At 34.5% G+C, this 24,291-nt stretch overlaps 1 protein-coding gene and 1 pseudogene across 2 annotated transcripts in view; both read right to left on the bottom strand.

Moving 5' to 3' along the window:
- LOC143244010 (basigin-like) overlaps positions 1-24,291 on the bottom strand; it is a 428,663-nt gene that overhangs the window by 291,371 nt on the left and 113,001 nt on the right. The gene's annotated exons all lie outside the window — the stretch shown is intronic.
- Positions 1-24,291, bottom strand: part of LOC143236801 (sodium channel protein para-like) — a 47,127-nt pseudogene that overhangs the window by 4,525 nt on the left and 18,311 nt on the right. Inside the window, exons 7-18 of the transcript XR_013019756.1 lie at positions 21,931-22,028; positions 19,349-19,400; positions 19,039-19,188; positions 17,116-17,378; positions 11,226-11,399; positions 10,423-10,545; positions 9,656-9,778; positions 6,370-6,633; positions 4,595-4,648; positions 1,758-1,895; positions 1,149-1,256; positions 228-498 (exon numbers count right to left, since the gene is read on the bottom strand). The product of XR_013019756.1 is annotated as a sodium channel protein para-like (transcript). The remainder of the gene's footprint in view (positions 1-227; positions 499-1,148; positions 1,257-1,757; positions 1,896-4,594; positions 4,649-6,369; positions 6,634-9,655; positions 9,779-10,422; positions 10,546-11,225; positions 11,400-17,115; positions 17,379-19,038; positions 19,189-19,348; positions 19,401-21,930; positions 22,029-24,291) is intronic.

The following is a 24,291-nucleotide window of genomic DNA, read 5'->3' as shown; positions in this document are numbered from 1 at the left end:
AAGAAGAAAAATACACTGGGTTAATTAGAAGATAAAAATTAACATCCAATTGGACATAACAAGTACCACTGACAGCCACATAACATAAAGATAAATTTAGACAAAGTCTATTGAGAAGGATGAAACAATAAAACTATTTTAGACCTTTGATGTGATGACAAAAGTGTAATTTCTGCAAAATGCAAAAGCTACGGATGTGATTCAGTAATACAACATAAAAGCTTTACCTAGAATAGAAAGAGTAACAACGATAAAATCAAAGATGTTCCACGGTTCTTTAAAATAATGCCATCGCAGAGCAAATATTTTCAAGACGCACTCGGCTGTAAACACTGCAATGAAGAAGATATTCAGCCGTTCAAGAACCAGCTCGAAGATTGGTGTCTGTGTGTAGTGTTCCATGCCCATAACTATCATGTTTAGCACAATAAATAACATGATGGCCATGTCAAACTTGGTGTTTGTTGTCAAGTCAAAGATAAAAGCTTGTAGCTTCAGCTGTAACAAAACAAGTCATACTTAAAAGATGAATGTAAAACTTACACATGAAAACTTTGTTTTCATTAACACATAAACACACAACAATCTTACCATTCTACATATGTATAATAAAAGAATGAATTAATTACGCTTAATCATCTGCTTACAAATTTATTAGAGCAGTATATAACAAGTCAAAGATGGATTCTTAATATGATGGAAATCAAACATAATGCCATTTATTCATTTACACCTCAGAATATTTCTTACCTTGTAGCAAGTAAAATGATCAAATTACAAATGTTATCACAGTATCAGAATCAACATGTATACATTGAAGTTCAATGTTTACAGTAGAACTTTCAAAGAATACATGTGATGAAGGAAGACATCTAATTCTCTTAAGACACAGTTCACAAAAGATGGATGCTAGAGAGTCATTTAGTGTGGAAAAAAACAAATTACCAAAAATAGAGAACTATCCATCCATTAACAAGTTATTAGAGGACAGAACACAAACAGAGAGCTGCCCTATAAAACAGAATAGTTGGCAGTTAAAAATAAACAGAACACAATACTTTGTTTTCCTTTTAATAAGAGTTAGTTGTTTATTTTTTAAAAACCGCACATATGATTAACTTTTGTTTTTATCAAAAAACACAAACTACCCGAGGTCGAGGAATAGCTTTGATGGGTTTTTTAGATCCCATTTTCTTCATTGCATTGTAGTACTTTTTCTGATCTTCTGTCATGAACATCTCTAATGAGCCACCTGCGTAAAAATACAGAAAATAATTCCATTAGTAAAAATTATATAGCGTATTTTCAATAAAGAACAAAGTTGAGTAACATAAGGGTTTGTACTGTACAAAAGTAAATATATTAAAGACAAGTACAGGTACTTGAGGGTCTATACTGTACAACAGTAAATATATTAAAGACAAGTACAGGTACTTGAAGGTCTATACTGTACAAAAGTAAATATATTAAAGACAAGTACAGGTACTTGAAGGTCTATACTGTACAAAAGTAAATATATTAAAGACAAGTACAGGTACTTGAAGGTCTATACTGTACAAAAGTAAATATATTAAAGACAAGTACAGGTACTTGAGGGTCTATACTGTACAAAAGTAAATATATTAAAGACAAGTACAGGTACTTGAAGGTCTATACTGTACAAAAGTAAATATATTAAAGACAAGTACAGGTACTTGAGGGTCTATACTGTAAAAAAGTAAACATATTAAAGACAAACAATATTTAAAGCAACTTATCTTTTTTTTCTGCTCATTGAAGTTATCAATAATTACACCAATGAAGAGATTTAAAGTGAAGAAAGAACCAAAGATGATGAAGAAGACAAAATACAAGTACATGTAGATGTTCACTTCATCTTCTGGCTGTTCTCCGACCTAAAGAAAAATAGTTTGAAGAAATGTGCTTCGAAACATTTGACTAAAAGTTTTAACAATATTATATATAACTATAAAACTAAGATAAACTTATAATTACACATTTTATGTATGCAAGATTTAGTGTTTTCCTGAGTTTTTGGTAAGTGAAATAAAACTACCCATGGTTATCTAAAAACATGAAAGTTTAATATTACTTGAAAGTGTGTGTCATATTTTGTCATTTAAAACTGTTAGAATTATTACTGGCAATCACAGTCACATAAATCTGGATAGAATATATTTTTAGAAAACTTGTTAAATTTATTCTCAGTAATAAATAACTCAGCAAAGACCAATGACAGTTGACTGATCTAGGACATACATTGTATCTTTGATCTACCAGAATCCAGGCCATATATCTGTTTCACTACAGATTCTTTTTTAATAAACCTAAAATCCATAAAAAATATTTTGTATAATGAGTTTAAAAATAAAGCATGCATCTTGGAAAACATCTGGAGCTGCAGATGAAGGCAAAACAGAAAATTAGGATAAACTGATTGAACACAGATAAAATATTTCAATATTAACATATCCAGGATGAAAGTTAAAAATGTATCAGGAAATCTTTAAAAACCCAAATACAGTGAAATAACACAGAATATAAGAATAACAAAACTAAAGATTAAGGAGAATGAGAGGACATGATATTGTGAACTGTGAGTGTGCCATGTGTTTCATTGTGAACTATAAGCGTGCCATGTGTTTCAGTGTGAACTATGTGTGTGCCATGTGTTTCAGTGTGAACAATAAGTGTGACGTTTTTCAGTGTGAACTATGAGCGTGCCATGAGTTTCAGTGTGAACTATGAGCGTGCCATGTGTTTCAGTGTGAACTATGAGCGTGCCACGTGTTTCAGTGTGAACGATAAGTGTGACGTGTTTCAGTGTGAACGATAAGTGTGCCATGTGTTTCAATGTGAACGATAAGTGTGCCATGTGTTTCAATGTGAACGATAAGTGTGCCATGTGTTTCATTGTGAACGTTAATTGTGACATGTTACAGTGTGAACGATAATTGTGACATGTTACAGTGTGAACGATAAGTGTGCCATGTGTTTCAATGTGAACGATAAGTGTGCCATGTGTTTCATTGTGAACGTTAATTGTGACATGTTTCAGTGTGAACTATGAGCGTGCCATGAGTTTCAGTGTGAACGATAAGTGTGACGTGTTACAGTGTGAACGATAAGTGTGCCATGTGTTTCAATGTGAACGATAAGTGTGCCATGTGTTTCAATGTGAACGATAAGTGTGCCATGTGTTTCAATGTGAACGATAAGTGTGCCATGTGTTTCAATGTGAACGATAAGTGTGCCATGTGTTTCATTGTGAACGTTAATTGTGACATGTTTCAGTGTGAACTATGAGCGTGCCATGTGTTTCATTGTGAACGTTAATTGTGACATGTTTCAGTGTGAACTATGAGCGTGCCATGTGTTTCAGTGTGAACTATGTGTGTGCCATGTGTTTCAGTGTGAACAATAAGTGTGACGTTTTTCAGTGTGAACTATGAGCGTGCCATGAGTTTCAGTGTGAACTATGAGCGTGCCATGTGTTTCAGTGTGAACTATGAGCGTGCCACGTGTTTCAGTGTGAACGATAAGTGTGACGTGTTTCAGTGTGAACGATAAGTGTGCCATGTGTTTCAATGTGAACGATAAGTGTGCCATGTGTTTCAATGTGAACGATAATTGTGACATGTTACAGTGTGAACGATAATTGTGACATGTTACAGTGTGAACGATAAGTGTGCCATGTGTTTCAATGTGAACGATAAGTGTGCCATGTGTTTCATTGTGAACGTTAATTGTGACATGTTTCAGTGTGAACTATGAGCGTGCCATGAGTTTCAGTGTGAACGATAAGTGTGACGTGTTACAGTGTGAACGATAAGTGTGCCATGTGTTTCAATGTGAACGATAAGTGTGCCATGTGTTTCAGTGTGAACGATAAGTGTGACGTGTTACAGTGTGAACGATAAGTGTGCCATGTGTTTCAATGTGAACGATAAGTGTGCCATGTGTTTCAATGTGAACGATAAGTGTGACGTGTTTCAGTGTGAACGATAAGTGTGCCATGTGTTTCAATGTGAACGATAAGTGTGCCATGTGTTTCAATGTGAACGATAAGTGTGCCATGTGTTTCAATGTGAACTATGAGCGTGCCATGTGTTTCATTGTGAACGTTAATTGTGACATGTTTCAGTGTGAACTATGAGCGTGCCATGTGTTTCATTGTGAACAATAAGTGTGACGTGTTTCAATGTGAATGAACTACACACACCAAGTTTGTGAAACAATAAAGACTGCTTAATTGTATTTTACACTCAGTTCTGTTTCTACTTTGTTTTCATAAACATGTTTAGTAACAAATAACTTGTTATATCTTATTTTATTAACCAGACCTATTCCAATGCCCTAAGTTTAACTATGTTTTACCTGAACAAACCACAATATGTAGCAGACAGAAATTGAGAATAAATAGCTTGTAACAAGTGAAGTTTTATGATATACGAAAATAATTCAATAATTTTCTTATACTCTTTTAGCAGATTAAAAAATGGTAAAAAAGCATAGAAAAACACCTATTGAAATCATCTACATTAGAACAACCTTATAAAACATTTCAAAAATCATTGTTCTAAAAATCACTTACTAGCTTTGAATCAATTGCACTATTCATAATTGGAATCCAACCTTTGAATGTTGCCTGAAAAGATAACAAATATTATTTTACAATATTATTATTTAAGTAAAGTTAACAAAAAAAGATAAAAGAAGCTAAAAGTCAAAACCATTACATAAGTTACTCAGTTTTAACAATCAAATAATTGTGATGTTTATCACACTATTGTTATTATCTTTGTTGAACTCAGCAGATAGCTCAGTGTGGTTTTGTTATAAAGAAAACATACACATTATTATTCCCCTCAGAGAACTCAGCAGGTAGTCCGATGTGGCTTTGTTATAAGGAAAACACACAAACACATCATTATTCCCCTCGGTGGACTCAGCAGATAGCCCTATGTAGCTTTGTTATAAGGAAAACACACACACACATTATTATTCCCCTCGGTGGACTCAGCAGATAGCCTGATGTGGCTTTGTTATAAGGAAAACACACACACACATTATTATTCCCCTCAGTGGACTCAGCAGATAGCCCGATGTGGCTTTGTTATAAGGAAAACAGACACACACATCATTATTCCCCTCGGTGGACTCAGCAGGTAGCCCAATGTGGCTTTGTTATAAGGAAAACATGCACATTATTATTCCCCTCAGAGAACTCAGCAGGTAGTCCGATGTGGTTTTGTTATAAGGAAAACATACACATTATTATTCCCCTCAGCGGACTCAGCAGGTAGTCCGATGTGGCTTTGTTATAAGGAAAACATACACATTATTATTCCCCTCAGAGAACTCAGCAGGTAGCCCAATGTGGCTTTGTTATAAGGAAAACAGACACACACATCATTATTCCCCTCGGTGGACTCAGCAGGTAGCCCAATGTGGCTTTGTTATGAGGAAAACATGCACATTATTATTCCCCTCAGAGAACTCAGCAGGTAGCCCGATGTGGCTTTGTTATAAGGAAAACATACACATTATTATTCCCCTCAGCAGACTCAGCAGGTAGCCCAATGTGGCTTTGTTATAAGGAAAACATACACATTATTATTCCCCTCAGAGAACTCAGCAGGTAGCCCAATGTGGCTTTGTTATAAGGAAAACACACACAATATTATTATTCCCCTTGGTGGAGTCACCAACTTGCCGAATTTGGCTTTGTTATAAGGAAAACACACACACACAATATTATTATTCCCCTCGGTAGACTCAGGAGCTATACCAATGTAGCTTTGTTATAAGAAACATTCCACTCTTTATTATTCCCCTCAGTGGACTCAGCAGATAGCCTGATGCGGCTTTGTTATAAGGAAAACAGACACACACATCATTATTCCCCTCAGTGGACTCAGCAGATAGCCTGATGTGGCTTTATTAAAAGGTATACACATACACACAATATTATTAAATTGGCAATAATGTTTTGTGAAACATTTTCATAAAAACAAAATTGTTTACAAGTTATATATTAATAGATAAAATCAGTATCTCTCTTCCATTCTCTTAAGCACAATTTCCACCAATGTTTTAATGAAAACATTTGAAAATAAATAATTAATTTTAACTTTATCCACAAAAAGTATAAAGGTAATTGTTCACAATAAAATCATTGTCTCTCAACATAGCATCTGACAAGTTAATTTTGCAGTAAAGTGGATATATTTATTGTTTATCTTTCTGTAGTTAGATAAAATACACTTCTGTTTGAAACATCACGTTACTGAGGTAGAGGTGTAAAGTTTTTAAAAGTATTGTCTAAAAACAATAAGTTACTGGTGTTTAAATAACAGCAGTGCTCACCACTTGAAACAGTGCCAAGTATCCATTCAGTACATTGTCAAAGTTTATCAAGGGGTTGTCCCAGATCATGTTTTTGGCTTCACAAGCTTGTTTGTTTGGCACAAAAGATGCATTTAAACGTTTCCTATTGTGGTCAATACATCGGTAGTACTTTCCAGCAAACATCTGGACTCCCATTATGGCAAAAATTAGCCAAAAAATTAGACAAACTAACAAAACATTGAAGATGGCTGGGATAGCCTGGATAAGTGCATTCACCACCACCTACATTAAATAAATTGAAATTGAAGCAATACAAAAAGAAAGATTCTAAAGATAGACCAAAAACAGAAAATAGTAATTGATTATTTGACAAACTTCTTCAGTATAGCTAAGAACTGCTAGTCCAGTGTACAGCAATAAAACCAATATAAAGCACATACATTTAAATCTGACAGTTCAATTTATTTCATACATAGAATACATTCTGATTATTTCCTGTCAACTGAAATATTCACCTTTCTTTCGGATATCGAAAATATACAAATTAAAGTGATTTCTGTTTTAAAAAAGACAAAATTAATTGACTTTACTTTTGGTTGCTTAAGGCAATTTGTTAATCAAATAATGTATTAAATGAATCAAATAAATGTTTTATAAAAAATCATATAGATATTTAAAAACAAATATTAAGTTGTATTGAATGAAATATCATAAAAAAGATCCACTTCTAGAAAAGGTAAAATGTGCAAGAAATAAGAGAGCACACAAAATGTGAACATGAAAATCACAAGACACAAACATGAAAATATCCAACTTACTTGATTTTTAACAGGTTTTCTAAACCCTGTATTTGCTTACCTTTCATGATGCCTGGTCGTCTCTAATTATTACACAACAAGCAATCAAAAACACAAGCTAGTAAAATACTTAGATCATGAAAAAGCACACAATCAAGCTGTAAGCAAATAAAAACTTGACAGAAAGACCATGCTCTGTCTATTTTTAACTCAGTGTTCAATCCTTAGAAAGGTTAAATATTGTAGGTTTTACAATTCAAAACTGCAGAAATTAGAAAGAAAAACATAAATAAAAGATAAAAAGTATAAGCAAATATTTTTAAGATGCAGGTGATATACAAACAATATATCATTCTCATAGGAAGACTGATAAAACAGTGATCTAGGCTTAGACTTGTGTAGCTTGTAAAATTACACTATTATACAATTATAGATCTGTGTTAGCTAAGGAATATTTGTGCTATGTCTTCTAGTTGTGTAATTACATATGTGTGTTAGCTAAGGAATATCTGTGCTATGTCCTCTAGTTGTGTAATTACATATGTGTGTTAGCTAAGGAATATCTGTGCTATGTCCTCTAGTTGTGTAATTACATATGTGTGTTAGCTAAGGAAAACTATACTGTGTCCTCTAGTCATATAACTACAGTTGTGTTAGTTGAGGAAAACTATGCCTCACCCACCAGTTGTATGATTACAAATATGTGTTAAATGAAGAGAACTATGTCTCACATTCCAGTTGTACAATTACAAATGTGTGTTAACTGAAGAGAACTGTGCCTCACCCACCAGTTGTACAATTACAAATGTGTGTTAACTGAAGAGAACTGTGCCTCACCCACCAGTTGTACAATTACAAATGTGTGTTAACTGAAGAGAACTATGTCTCACCCACCAGTTGTACAATTACAAATGTGTGTTAAATGAAGAGAACTATGCCTCACCCACCAGTTGTACAATTACAAATGTGTGTTAAATGAAGAGAACTATGCCTCACCCACCAGTTGTACAATTACAAATGTGTGTTAACTGAAGAGAACTGTGCCTCACCCACCAGTTGTACAATTACAAATGTGTGTTAACTGAAGAGAACTATGCCTCACCCACCAGTTGTACAATTACAAATGTGTGTTAACTGAAGAGAACTGTGCCTCACCCACCAGTTGTACAATTATAAATGTGTGTTAACTGAAGAGAACTATGCCTCACCCACCAGTTGTACAATTACAAATGTGTGTTAACTGAAGAGAACTGTGCCTCACCCACCAGTTGTACAATTACAAATGTGTGTTAACTGAAGAGAACTATGTCTCACCCACCAGTTGTACAATTACAAATGTGTGTTAAATGAAGAGAACTATGCCTCACCCACCAGTTGTACAATTACAAATGTGTGTTAAATGAAGAGAACTATGCCTCACCCACCAGTTGTACAATTACAAATGTGTGTTAACTGAAGAGAACTGTGCCTCACCCACCAGTTGTACAATTACAAATGTGTGTTAACTGAAGAGAACTATGCCTCACCCCTCACCAGTTGTACAATTACAAATGTGTGTTAACTGAAGAGAACTGTGCCTCACCCACCAGTTGTACAATTACAAATGTGTGTTAACTGAAGAGAACTATGTCTCACCCACCAGTTGTACAATTACAAATGTGTGTTAACTGAAGAGAACTATGTCTCACCCAACAGTTGTTCAATTACAAATGTGTGTTAACTGAAGAGAACTGTGCCTCACCCACCAGTTGTACAATTACAAATGTGTGTTAACTGAAGAGAACTGTGCCTCACCCACCAGTTGTACAATTACAAATGTGTGTTAACTGAAGAGAACTATGTCTCACCCAACAGTTGTTCAATTACAAATGTGTGTTAACTGAAGAGAACTATGTCTCACCCACCAGTTGTACAATTACAAATGTGTGTTAACTGAAGAGAACTATGTCTCACCCAACAGTTGTTCAATTACAAATGTGTGTTAACTGAAGAGAACTGTGCCTCACCCACCAGTTGTACAATTACAAATGTGTGTTAACTGAAGAGAACTGTGCCTCACCCACCAGTTGTACAATTACAGATGTGTGTTAACTGAAGAGAACTGTGCCTCACCCACCAGTTGTACAATTACAAATGTGTGTTAACTGAAGAGAACTATGTCTCACCCACCAGTTGTACAATTACAGATGTGTGTTAACTGAGGAGAACTATATATGTATGTGAAAACGGCTGGTTTGGGTTAAGAAAATTTTTATGTAGAGGAGCTAATTTACTTGTAGGTGAAACTATGTTAAAAGGTCTATGTAAGTATTAACTGGATGATTTTGGAATAATACAAGTTAACTATTAGTTTTGAGACATTCGTAAAACAAAAAATACACTTTTCATCTCTCAAGCCAACCATCAGCCATTAAATAATTTGAGGAACTTCAAGCAATAAGAAAAGAATGTTTCATTCTGTGTTGGTGATGCATGTGGAAAATTTACTGTGAATGAAGCTTACTTACTCGCATTCCCTGAGATCGAGAAAGGGCTCTCAAAGGTCGGAGAGCACGGAGAGTTCTCATTGTCTTGAAGGCTTGGATCTTTCCCACCCCTACCATTGTTGCCACAAGATTGACCATTGAAACCTGACAGGGTAGAAAGTCACTTCCATAAAAGGAACCCACAAGACCATCCTGGTCAATTACCTTGAGCCTTCTACTGGATCCTGCTGTAACCAGTCCTGTTGACTCTTTCTATATGTTACTTGCTTTGTAGTTATATTAACGTTTAAGTAGATTGTTTGTTAAATTTCTGGAATCTAGTATTTAATAAATGATTATTGGTTGTTTATTCTGGAGATAATGAGACAATTTTACTTTCTTAGAAAGTGTACCAACTTAATTTCTGTAAAAGCTATCCACCAAAATCACAGATTTATAAAAACAAGTTAAACTCTTAACAATTTTTTAAACCAATTTGAAGGAAGTTAAACTGTCAGAGAACCTCTGCTTTCTTTGTAAAAGATTTTTCAATAGGTTAATGAAAGCAGGTTGTATATTCTTTAAGACGATAATGTTCACTGATGAAAGAACACTGAATGGTTACAGCAGAGCCACAAAGACTTTTGGCTCTAGTGGAAATCCTGTGTTTACCCATGACAACAATAAGTAAAGATGTCATAGCAATTACAAGACATGGACAGTTTTCTTTATTCATTCAGGCACAAAACTACACAAACACAATATCAGTGGAGAGTACAATCATATGTAGACACTGTTAGATTACTTACTCTCATACCCTCCATACGAGATAAGGCACGAAGGGGGCGGAGGGCTCGTAAGGTTCGCATTGTTTTAAAAGCAGGAATGTTGCCAAATCCCATTAACCCAACAGCCAGATTAAACAAGGAGACCTTATTAGGTGAACAAGGAGTGGCAATGGGCAGGAATCAGGAGAGGCACATAAGGAGAAAAAGATTGTAGGGATTAGTTGGAGAGGATCTAGGTAAATACTGTTTAGGATTGGGGTAGGATAAAAACAATAATCTAGTAACCAAGCACTGTGAAAATATTTTTAATATGTCCACTGCATAGTATACGGACAAGTCAATTAGACTACAAATAATTTATTTGATGTTTGTAATATATTTATAAGTAACTAATATACAGTTATAAATACCGTATAAATCCATAAGCAATTCAAACACAGTTATAAATACCATATATATCCATAAGCAATTCAAACACGGTTATAAATACTACATAAATCCATAACTAACTCATATATAGTAATATATACCACATAAACTCACAAATGTCACATAAAAATTAATGAAAGGCTTGTAAGTTTTTCTGATTTTTTCAAACATTTAGCTCTTAAAACACGAGTATTCTATGAGAAATAATTTTATATCATTTGATGACTGGTTCTAATGTTGACCTCTAAAATAAAATTACTGTGAAATAAAAATGTTTATGAAAAAAACAATACAATATATGCATATTTATATAAGTATAAAATCAAATTAAGATGTAATTTAATACTGAAACTACATCAATAAGCTGTGTTTGTGTAAACGTAATCATAACTTACCAAAACAATGACAAAGTCCAACCAACACCAAGCATTTGTGAAATATTTTTTGAAGCCAAAAGCTAGCCATTTAATAATCATCTCTAGAAAGAAAACAACTGTGAAAAATTTGTCTACAACAACGAGTATCTCTTTCAGTAAGGGTCGGTCTTTGAGATGGACATCTTCAAGAGCCTAATAGACAAAAACAATTACAAAAAAGGAGGTTTTAGAAGCTTGAAGGTAAATAAAAGAAACAACCAAAATAAGTTATAGATTAAGTACAAACTTTTAAGTTAATGAATATTCGAGTTATAACAACCAGTTCATCTCTTGAACCACTACTTAACAGTTTCATTGAGTTCAGTATCCCACACAAATGAAAACCAATTAAATGTACAACTTTGTTATTTACTTATTTCTTGATCCTACATGATTTCTTAATATCACGAACATTTCAGAATTTGTTATGATTCATCATGTAAAACAATTGCTAAATGTACAGCTTATTTACATAAGTACTTTGCTATTTCTACCTAAAATACCAGATAAAATATCTTACCTAAAGTAGAGAACATCTTTATAATCCAATGAATACACATTACATCTGAGAAAGTTAACTTGGTACCTGGACTAAGGTTTGTGGTACAGAAAGGTACATAGTAAATGTGAGAAAGTTAACTTGGTACTTGGACTAAGGTTTGTGGTACAGAAAAGTACATAGTAAATGTGAGAAAGTTAACATGGTTCTTGGACTAAGGTTTGTGGTACAGTAAGGTACATAGTAAATGTGAGAAAGTTAACATGGTTCTTGGACTAAGGTTTGTGGTACAGAAAGGTACATAGTAAATGTGAGAAAGTTAACCTGGTACTTGGACTAAGGTTTGTGGTACAGAAAGGTACATAGTAAATGTGAGAAAGTTAACATGGTTCTTGGACTAAGGTTTGTGGTACAGAAAGGTACATAGTAAATGTGAGAAAGTTAACATGGTTCTTGGACTAAGGTTTATGGTACAGAAAGGTACATAGTAAATGTGAGAAAGTTAACCTGATACTTGGACTAAGGTTTGTGGTACAGAAAGGTACATAATAAATGTGAGAAAGTTAACCTGGTACTTGGACTGAGGTTTGTGGTACAGAAAGGTACATAGTAAATGTGAGAAAGTTAACATGGTTCTTGGACTAAGGTTTGTGGTACAGAAAGGTACATAGTAAATGTGAGAAAGTTAACATGGTTCTTGGACTAAGGTTTGTGGTATAGAAAGGTACATAGTAAATGTGAGAAAGTTAACCTGGTTCTTGGACTAAGGTTTGTGGTACAGAAAGGTACATAGTAAATGTGAGAAAGTTAACTTGGTACTTGGACTAAGGTTTGTGGTACAGAAAGGTACATGGTAAATGTGAGAAAGTTAACATGGTTCTTGGACTAAGGTTTGTGGTACAGAAAGGTACCAGATTTTCTCAGCTTCTTGGTAAATATGTAAACCTTTAATGTACTTTTTGTTGGTTTTATGTAAGAAAACTGATGAAGAAACAGAAATATTAAGTTTCTCTCATTTCAGAGAAGTTGAGTAACCAAATATTCCATAGTGTTTCCCAGTAGAAAAGATTAGTGTACAATGAAACATCAGTGACTTATCTTACAGTGATATAACAGGTGGTTTCCAGTTACATTGGTGGCATGTGCACAAATAAAAAGATAGAGTGCTATATATATTGCAATGTTTTTCTTTGTTTTTCATACATTTAATTATGTTTGACATTAAGAGAGATTTCCATGCTATTCTGAAGCTGTGGCTGGACTTTATGGACTACAGTGAGCTTTTAGTTAAAGTTAAATCTTTTTTATTATTTCAGTTTTTGGTTTAGATTCCTTTATTTGTGAGGGTTATTCTTCATCCCCTTGTTAGTATTTTAACTGTGAAACAGGACAGATTCACAAATATCACTCTTTAGTTTTTCACCACCCACAGAAACGTTTACTTGTGACTGGTTTTGGTCCTGATTTTTTCTGTCTGTAATAAATATTGCTAAGTTCTGCAACTTGATATCTTTAGTTTCTTTTTTAGGGCAGTCAGTCAGTCAGAGTCAGGGAGTGTAAGATATGTACTACATTATCAGACACATCTTCTTTCCTTTGTGAGTTTAACCACTTACTCTGACAGAAGCCAGTGACCCTGGGAAATATCTAAGTTACTACCATGTTAATACATGAGAGAAACGAAGCATTTACGATGTAAAGTTTTGTTAAAGTAGTAACTACCTCAGTAAGAGAATCTTTAAACTAGAAATGTTTAAACTGGAATCTTTAAACTAGAAATAAGTTTAAACTGGAATCTTTAAACTAGAAATAAGTTTAAACTGGAATCTTTAAACTAGAAATAAGTTTATGGTTAAGAAAAGAGCTTTTTACCAAATGAAAAGTTATATAATATTAAAAAATATACAACAAATATTTAATAAAACTGGCTAAATTATTTTTATTCACACAGCATTGACATCTAATATCCAATAGATACCTCCTCTCATAAAATAACGGCCCGGCATGGCCAAGCGTGTTAAGGCATGTGACTCGTAATCTGAGGGTCACGGGTTCGCATCCCCGTCGCGCCGAACATGCTCGCCCTTTCAGCCGTGGGGGCGTTATAATGTGACGGTCAATCCCACTATTCGTTGGTAAAAGAGTAGCCCATGAGTTGGCGGTGGGTGGTGATGACTAGCTGCCTTCCCTCTAGTCTTACACTACTAAAATAGGGATGGCTAGCACAGATAGCCCTCGAGTAGCTTTGTGCGAAATTCCAAAAACAAACAAACAAACTCATAAAATAGCTTTTCTCAATTAGTGCTGCCCTCTATTTTCAACAAATTTCCAACACTTGCCACTAGCCTTCCACCTTCCCCTTCTGCACATCCACATGTAAAATATCATGCAGCAGATCTCCACCAATAAGGGCACAACACAACCATAACCAGTGCCTTCTTTACATTTTCACTTGTTAATGACTTTGAAACTGGTCTGGAGAAATACACCACATATCACCAAAAATAGGGAGGCTAGGTGGGAAATGTTAGGGGATGTATGTACTTATCAGAAATACATTTTCAGTTGAGGAAAACGTTAACTTCAATATGATGCTTTACACCTACTCACAAAACACTTAGACTTATATAATGAATTGGTGGTTTGCTGGTGAAAAAATGATCCCCTTTTAGAAAGCACCCAAAGAAAAACTATGTGCTGTGGTACCAAAAAATGAAACTATTACACCACACTACATCCGATCCAGACGTACCCTTTACTCTTTTATGACTGTCATGAACATAAAACATAGAAAAAACATGAAGACATCACATGTTGTGTCAAGTGGATAGGACACAACACAATGTAGAGGTAGTTTGACCTCATCAGAGAATCACCTACCTCTTCACCTTGAAATGAAACTGAAATTGTTATGGAAGACGAGCTTCCATACCACATTTCTAACCCAACCAACACCTGATCCATCATGAACTGACATTCAGCAGATGATAGGAAGGTGGAAAGCCCTAGGGGGATGACACCTCTGGTCCCAAACTGGACAGAACTGGGTATGTTTCTTCCACTTTGCAGTGAGATGAGGATACCCAACCAACACCTGATCCATCATGAACTGACATTCAGCAGATGATAGGAAGGTGGAAAGCCCTAGGGGGATGACACCTCTGGTCCCAAACTGGGCAGAACTGGGTATGTTTCTTCCAACCCAACCAACACCTGATCCATCATGAACTGACATTCAGCAGATGATAGGAAGGTGGAAAGCCCTAGGGGGATGACACCTCTGGTCCCAAACTGGGCAGAACTGGGTATGTTTCTTCCACTTTGCAGTGAGATGAGGATACCCAACCAACACCTGATCCATCATGAACTGACATTCAGCAGATGATAGGAAGGTGGAAAGCCCTAGGGGGATGACACCTCTGGTCCCAAACTGGACAGAACTGGGTATGTTTCTTCCACTTTGCAGTGAGATGAGGATACCCAACCAACACCTGATCCATCATGAACTGACATTCAGCAGATGATAGGAAGGTGGAAAGCCCTAGGGGATGACACCTCTGGTCCCAAACTGGGCAGAACTGGGTATGTTTCTTCCACTTTGCAGTGAGATGAGGATACCCAACCAACACCTGATCCATCATGAACTGACATTCAGCAGATGATAGGAAGGTGGAAAGCCCTAGGGGATGACACCTCTGGTCCCAAACTGGGCAGAACTGGGTATGTTTCTTCCACTTTGCAGTGAGATGAGGATACCCAACCAACACCTGATCCATCATGAACTGACATTCAGCAGATGATAGGAAGGTGGAAAGCCCTAGGGGGATGACACATCTGGTCCCAAACTGGGCAGAACTGGGTATGTTTCTTCCACTTTGCAGTGAGATGAGGATACCCAACCAACACCTGATCCATCATGAACTGACATTCAGCAGATGATAGGAAGGTGGAAAGCCCTAGGGGGATGACACATCTGGTCCCAAACTGGACAGAACTGGGTATGTTTCTTCCACTTTGCAGTGAGATGAGGATACCCAACCAACACCTGATCCATCATGAACTGACATTCAGCAGATGATAGGAAGGTGGAAAGCCCTAGGGGATGACACCTCTGGTCCCAAACTGGGCAGAACTGGGTATGTTTCTTCCACTTTGCAGTGAGATGAGGATACCCAACCATACACAAGTGCAAATACATGTGCTGCACCAGCTATGACCAACACCAGATCTGACATTAACCAATGTCCAGAAGATGGTAGGAAAAGGACTATAAACCTAGGGTGCATCTCCAGTCCAACATCTCTTAGTAGAAGGAAGGATATTGGCCATAACACCAGGACTTAATAAGCTAAACTATCTCCAACCAACACCTGATCTCCAGGAACTCTGTCTGGAGATTCCAATCTGGGTGAGACACAGGGCAAAGAGAATGGGAAAAAGAAAATGAATAAAACATGAAGGACAACATGGAAGATAGAAACAAACTTTGTAAATTTGAATGTGGAAGATAATGTAACTCAACAGCCAAGTGAAAAACTCTGTCAGTCGTCCTCTAGAAGGTAGTGAATGATGATATCCTTGGCAGAGCAATCAAAAGCAAAAAGTATACCATTTATCCTGTTAAAATTTCAAACAGGAAGTGATCAACGAGGCAACATGCCTGGAAAAATTTGGATTGTCCATTCCCACCCTCCAGCTTCATCAGGTCTGGTCCCTTGCCATATGGCACACTCCTGACTGAGACAGACAAACGATAGTTGGTGAAAATGGCAGGGAAAAGCCTGCAAATAAGTGGAAACTACATCTAATCAGGACAAAATGGAGTCACTAAGAGCACAAGACACAGCATGGTCTGAATCAAAGAAAACACCCTGGGAAGAGTGAATAGGAGGATATGCAAACTGGTAAGTCTAAGATGTGTGGCAGGAACATCTAAAGTTTGGATACTCCAATAGCATACAACTACCGAAATACCTACAATGGTAACACCTACTGAAGGTGAAGCACATTGACACTACTCAGAGGAATGAGAAAATTGTAAGAGGAGGTAAGATACTGTATTGGAATAAAACATTCTCAATGTTAAAATTATGATATTTTACAAAATAAATAACAGGCATTACCAAATGTTAATTAATAATTTCTCTCATGATAACTAAAAACTGTGTCGAGTTAATAACTGAAACTTAATATTGTAATACAAGTCTACTGTTTGTCTTCTTAGATAACTTGATAATCTAGTATTAAATTATTTCTCATCTCCTTAAACAACTGAATCCTGTTGAGTTAAAGTTAATGCTTTTTCACAATACTTACTGTTAAATTATATACTTAGGAGTATTAGTTTCCAACAAGAACTATATAACGTACCAATGTTAGACTACTGATCATAATTAAGGTGACTACCAAAGTTTCAAAGTACTTGTTTTCCACCATATGAAAACATTTTGATCGAAGTTTTTCCCAAAATTTCCAGTATGGAGAATCGTCTTTACCCGCACACCAGGGAAACCGCACGTAACAACAGTCAGGACAGCAGACCATGGGTTCCTCATCTAAGACCAAATCTTCTGTTGTCGATTCTATATTTTTAGAATCTATTACTTCTGTGTCTGTGCTCTGTGGAAAGTCTACTACAGAAGTAAACATACAGATGTAACTAGTGAAACACAAGGAAGCTAATTGCAGGTTTTATTTTAAAATATCTAACTTAGTCTTCACTGAAGAAAGATAAAAGATTGAGTGGTGCACACAAACCTGGAAAACAATTATAACAAGTAGAGCACGTACAATTTTAAGTACATTTTCTTTAGAAATTTTAAAGATATTTTTAACAAAAAAATAGGAAAACCCAATACTTAATGAATATGTAGAAATGAGAATTGTTACAGACTTATATACTCAACTGTCTGTGTCACAGCCTTATATACTTAAACAGTAAACATATATACACATAATGACTCAACTAGCCGTATCACAGTTTCGTATACTTAAACAGTAAACATACATACACATAATGACTCAACTAGCCATTATCACAGTTTCGTATACTTAAACAGTAAACATATATACACATAATGACTCAACTAGCCGTATCACAGTTTCGTATACTTAAACAGTAAACATACAACTTGTACATAGCTGTGTCACAGCTTTGTTTACTTAAACTGTAAACATACAACTTGTGTATATAATGACTCAACTAACTTTCTTACAGCCTTGTATATAGTTAAAACTTATGTGGGACAATGTTGAAACTAATAAAGCAGACAAATTTGTTTAAAATTTTGATGTGTCAAGTGCTATGTCATGTAGACACACTAAAATAAAAACTGACTCCATGTCATACCTCATGTAGACACACAAAAATAAAAACTGACTCCGTGCCATACCTCATTTAGACACACTAAAATAAAAACTGACTCCGTGTCGTACGTCATGTAGACACACTAAAATAAAACTGACTCCGTGCCATACCTCATGTAGACACACTAAAATAAAACTGACTCCATGTCATAGCTCATGTAGACACACAAAAATAAAAACTGACTCTGTGTCATACGTCATGTAGACACACTAAAATAAAAACTGACTCCGTGCCATACCTCATGTAGACACACTAAAATAAAAACTGACTCCGTGCCATACCTCATGTAGACACACAAAAATAAAAACTGACTCCGTGCCATACCGCATGTAGACACACTAAAATAAAAACTGACTCTGTGCCATACCGCATGTAGACACACTAAAATAAAAACTGACTCCATGTCATACCTCATGTAGATACACTAAAATAAAAACTGACTCCGTGCCATACCTCATGTAGACACACTAAAATAAAAACTGACTCTGTGCCATACCTCATTTAGACACACTAAAATAAAAACTGACTCTGTGCCATACCTCATTTAGACACACTAAAATAAAAACTGACTCCGTGTCGTACGTCATGTAGACACACTAAAATAAAAACTGACTCCGTGCCATACCTCATGTAGACACACTAAAATAAAAACTGACTCCATGTCATAGCTCATGTAGACACACAAAAATAAAAACTGACTCTGTGTCATACGTCATGTAGACACACTACAATAAAAACTGACTCCGTGCCATACCTCATGTAGACACACAAAAATAAAAACTGACTCCATGCCATACCGCATGTAGACACACTAAAATAAAAACTGACTCCATGTCATACCTCATGTAGATACACTAAAATAAAAACTGACTCCATGTCATACCTCATGTAGATACACTAAAATAAAAACTGACTCCATGTCATACCTTCATTTCCTTCAAAATCTTTACTGACATCTTTTTTTCCATCATAGAAAGAAGACTGGCTTTGCTCATTATTATTTGATTTGTCCTTCCAGCCGTTCTGGCTTTCGGTTGAATTTATGCTCAAAGTATCATCATCTTTTGAGGGTACACCTTAACACCAGATGTTCTTTCTCCTTGCCAGAAATAGAAAAGGATAAAGACTACACCAATTATCTTTTGTTAATCTGTCATACAACCCACAGTTTTATTCTGTGTTTGGACAATGAATTATTGGTAGATACAGATTATATAATGTTGAAGAAATACCTACATGTCATCTCCAATAGAAAGCCCCATAGCAAGCTGGTAGTCCACACCTGCCTCTGGTTTACAAAGTTTTGATATAAAACTTATAATTTCAACTCTGCTGCTAATCACCTACAGTACACACTCTTACAGAGATATCGCTTACAAAACTTATAGTCCGTGATTTTGTTCATTACTCCATGTGGCTGCCATGAAGATAAACAAATGTGTTAGACTGCTTTTAATATGTTTAGTAAATTAATTCTCTTTCTATCACATTTAACTTGGTCATGTTTTCATTACATGATATGGTTCTTCATTTAATTTATTACTATAATCTTTCTAAGGTTTCATAAACATCAGTTTTATGTTGTGCTTTCTGTACCATGCAGTAACTTGCCTTAACACTAACATGTGCTGCTACCAGACTTTATAGTTACACAACAACATGAGCTGCTACCAGACTTTATAGTTACACAACATGTGCTGCTACCCAACTTTATAGTTACATAATAACATGTGCTGCTACCCAACTTTATAGTTACACACTAACATGTGCTGTACATACTAACGCTGCTGCTACCAGACTTTATAGTTACATACTAACATGTGCTGCTACCCAACTTTATAGTTACATACTAACATGTGCTGCTACCCAACTTTATAGTTACACAACATGTGCTGCTAGCCAACTTTATAGTTACATACTAACATGTGCTGCTACCCAACTTTATAGTTACATACTAACATGTGCTGCTACCCAACTTTATAGTTACATACTAACATGTGCTGCTACCCAACTTTATAGTTACATACTAACATGTGCTGCTACCCAACTTTATAGTTACACACTAACATGTGCTGCTACCAGACTTTATAGTTACATACTAACATGTGCTGCTACCCAACTTTATAGTTACACAACAACATGAGCTGCTACCAGACTTTATAGTTACACAACAACATGTGCTGCTACCAGACTTTATAGTTAAACAACATGTCATATTAGTCTAACTCAGATATTAAGCAAACTTACATTGTTGAAGCTTTATAATATGCTTTTACTTCATAACCTTATACATATAGTAAATAAATATTGTTTCAGTGATAGTGCATGAAGTGAACTAGTTTTATACATATAGTAAATAAATATTGTTTCAGTGATAGTGCATGAAGTGAACTAGTTTTATACATATAGTAAATAAATATTGTTTCAGTGATAGTGCATGAAGTGAACTAGTTTTATACATATAGTAAATAAATATTGTTTCAGTGATAGTGCATGAAGTGAACTAGTTTTACACATATAATAAATAATATTTCATTAATAGTGCATGAAGTGAACTAGTTTTATACATATAATAAATAATATTTCAGTGATAGTGGATGAAGTGAACTAGTTTTACACATATAATAAATAATATTTCAGTGATAGTGCATGAAGTGAACTAGTTTTACACATATAATAAATAATATTTCATTAATAGTGCATGAAGTGAACTAGTTTTACACATATAATAAATAATATTTCAGTGATAGTGCATGAAGTGAACTAGTTTTATACATATAATAAATAATATTTCATTAATAGTGCATGAAACAAACTAGTTTTATACATATAGTAAATAATGTTTAATTGATAGTGCATGAAAGTGAACTAGTTTTATACATATAGTAAATAATGTTTCATTGATAGTGCATGAAGTGAACTAGTTTTATACATATAGTAAATAATGTTTCATTGATAGTGCACGAAACAAAATAGTTTTATACATATAGTAAATAATGTTTAATTGATAGTGCATGAAACAAACTAGTTTTATACATATAGTAAATAATGTTTAATTGATAGTGCATGAAGTGAACTAGTTTTATACATATAGTAAATAATGTTTCATTGATAGTGCATGAAGTGAACTAGTTTTATACATATAGTAAATAATGTTTCATTGATAGTGCACGAAACAAAATAGTTTTATACATATAGTAAATAATGTTTCATTGATAGTGCATGAAACAAACTAGTTTTATACATATAGTAAATAATGTTTAATTGATAGTGCATGAAACAAACTAGTTTTACATGTATGGTGAATAAGTAATATTTTATTCTTTTTTAATCTTAGTTTCATTAACAGCATTGGTCTTAGTATACACTTGTGATCAAAACAAGCTAACTACTTTCATTAATTTGTATCATGGCTTATGTAGGTAGCTTGGTTTTGATCAGAAGTGTATATATGAAGCCCTTAAAATTATTAATTCTTGAAGAAACTGATATTTAAATATCTCTTCAGGTTCTTTGAAACTAAAATCATTTTCAAATAATAGCTTTACTACTAAAAATATGGCTTACAATCCATATAATTACACTTCAAGAAATACAAGATTAACAGAAAGTTAAACAGTGAACATCTGGTGTGTTTTAAATGTTATAATGATTACTAAATGCAAAGCTAATATTTAATTTGTTTATAGTTAATATTAGGAACACACAAAGAACATTTTGTTACATCAAGTTACAAATATGTGACACCCCAAAGCGTCATGAAATACAGAACAGCTCTTAATATGAGAGCGATCCTTACCTTTGTTTTATTTTCTAACTCTCGATTTAAAATTATGTTCTTGATTCAATTTGGTAGATGAATGAAGAGAATTCTTCATGGAGTTATTATTAAGTTTCACAGTTACAGCTTTGCCATCTAAAAAATAATAAAATAAATTTTTCAATCACAGTACATGTATTATGACCCTTTACTTACAACCAATCATAATGTAAAAAGATACCTAATAATACATTTACATCATATATTTAAAAATGGCACTCTACTAGTGCTTTCTCTACCCATACATTTACATCATATATTTAAAAACGGCACTCTACTAGTACTTTCTCTACCCATACATTTACATCATATATTTAAAAACGGCACTCTACTAGTGCTTTCTCTACCCATACATTTACATCATATATTTAAAAACGGCACTCTACTAGTGCTTTCTCTACCCATACATTTACATCATATATTTAAAAACGGCACTCTACTAGTGCTTTCTCTACCCATACCAGCAGTTTTTAAATATATAATTTTTCCTGCAAGTGGGTTTTCTCGTCATCATGGAATACATTTACGTATATGTAGCCAATCATTGCATAACAAATTATACATAATAAAATTATACACATGAAGTGAGATAAAATGAAACCCAGGCAATATTTCATGATGACATAAAACTCGAAGTAAAAATGGGTCTCAGGATGGTTAGTATGGGTATTATTACTTTTACTGATAAAGCAGAGAACAATGTTTTGACCTTCTTGGGTCATCTTCAGGTTAACAAAGAGAGTTTGCAACTGACTGTTGGCCAGGCACATGTCTTAGGAACAAGAGAGTAAACAGGTATGGGATTGTAGAGGGCATTGCAGTTAGATGTTTTGTTATTAATTAGCATAGATATAAAGGTGTTCCTTTATATTAATTTATGTTGTTTCTTTATATAGTATTTTGGTGTTTTTTTAATGGTTATGTTGTATTTATTTGATTTGCAGTGTTTAAAAATCTGTGAAGGTGTTTTTTTGAGTTCTTTGAATATGGTTTCTGCTTGTTTCTCCAATATAGAAATCATAGCAGTTGTTGCATTGTATTTTATTAACTATGTTGATGTTGTGTTTGTCAGTGTAGTTTTTACATCATATGGACTTTAGTTTTGTTCCTGGGTTTTGAATAAATTTGATGTTCACTGGAATGTTGTGTTTTGATACAAGTTTTCTCCAAATGTTTGTTATTTTTTTGCTGATGTCAGGAACATATGGTATGCAGCAATGTAAGGTTTTGTAGTTTATCTTGGGATTTACTGTTGTTTGTTTGTTGTTGGTCTAGGTGCATGCATATAATTTTTTCAACATCCTGGATCATTGTCATGGTTAGTATCCTATATGATCACTTGATACAATGTTTACAAACAACATCCTGGATCGTTGTCATTGTTGGTATCCTATATGATCACCTAGTACACATTGCTTACTAATTTTTGCAGTGTTGTTTTCAGTTTCTAGTCTTCTACCATTTTTCAGAAAGACCTGAAAAATAATTTCTGTACCAGTACTGTCCAAGATTTGATCTTGAATCTTCTTGATAGAGAGGATAGTGTGGCATCCCACTCATCTGACCTGATTTATAATAGTCTAATGGGTTATCTACTTGATTAGTAGAGAGTCTGGTGTTTTATCCACTATCTGAACTGACTTACAATAGAGTGTCTAGTTTGTTATCCGTTGTATGATGCACATGAACGGGGAGTATTACATCCTCTCTATCAAGACCTCAGATAAAATACTGATAAGTTCCACAAAAGAAATAGCGATGTTTATGACTTCTCTGCAAACAGCAGCTGACTAAATACTGATACTCAGCTGTGACAATCTTATCTTAACACACATCATCAATAATACAGGAAAGGTTTCATGAACTTGACACTTGATTTCATAATGAACCAAAAAACAAGATCTGACCTGTATTTAACATTGTAAATTTTGGTTATATTAAGTACCTGTGGTACATTCATGATGTAAGAAAAATACATTGGTTGAAGAAGTCTTGATAGAAATTAATAAAAGCCCTGTAACTGGTTACACTGTATTGGAAGTGAGATGCTTCCACCAGTACATTAATAAAAATATACACTTCCTGTAAGACCAGATGACCTTCCTGATGTCACCAAACTGTTTTCATATATACATATATATCACTCGTTTGATTACAACACCATTCTTAGTTTGTTTCTGAAGAAGAAGGTACACCTTTTGAAAGCACTTGGGTTGTGGTGTTTTTATTCATTAATTATACGTGGGATTTTGAAATAATATGTAAATATTTTTACTTTGTTTGATATACAATTATCTAGGTAAACATGACCACTTGAATAATGTTAAGTTACAATTATTATCTAGGTAAACATGACCAC

Source organism: Tachypleus tridentatus, chromosome 2, assembly GCF_004210375.1.
Source record: "Tachypleus tridentatus isolate NWPU-2018 chromosome 2, ASM421037v1, whole genome shotgun sequence".
In the NCBI taxonomy this organism is placed as follows: Eukaryota; Metazoa; Arthropoda; class Merostomata; order Xiphosura; family Limulidae; genus Tachypleus; species Tachypleus tridentatus.
This window is presented reverse-complemented; position numbering and strand designations above follow the sequence as displayed.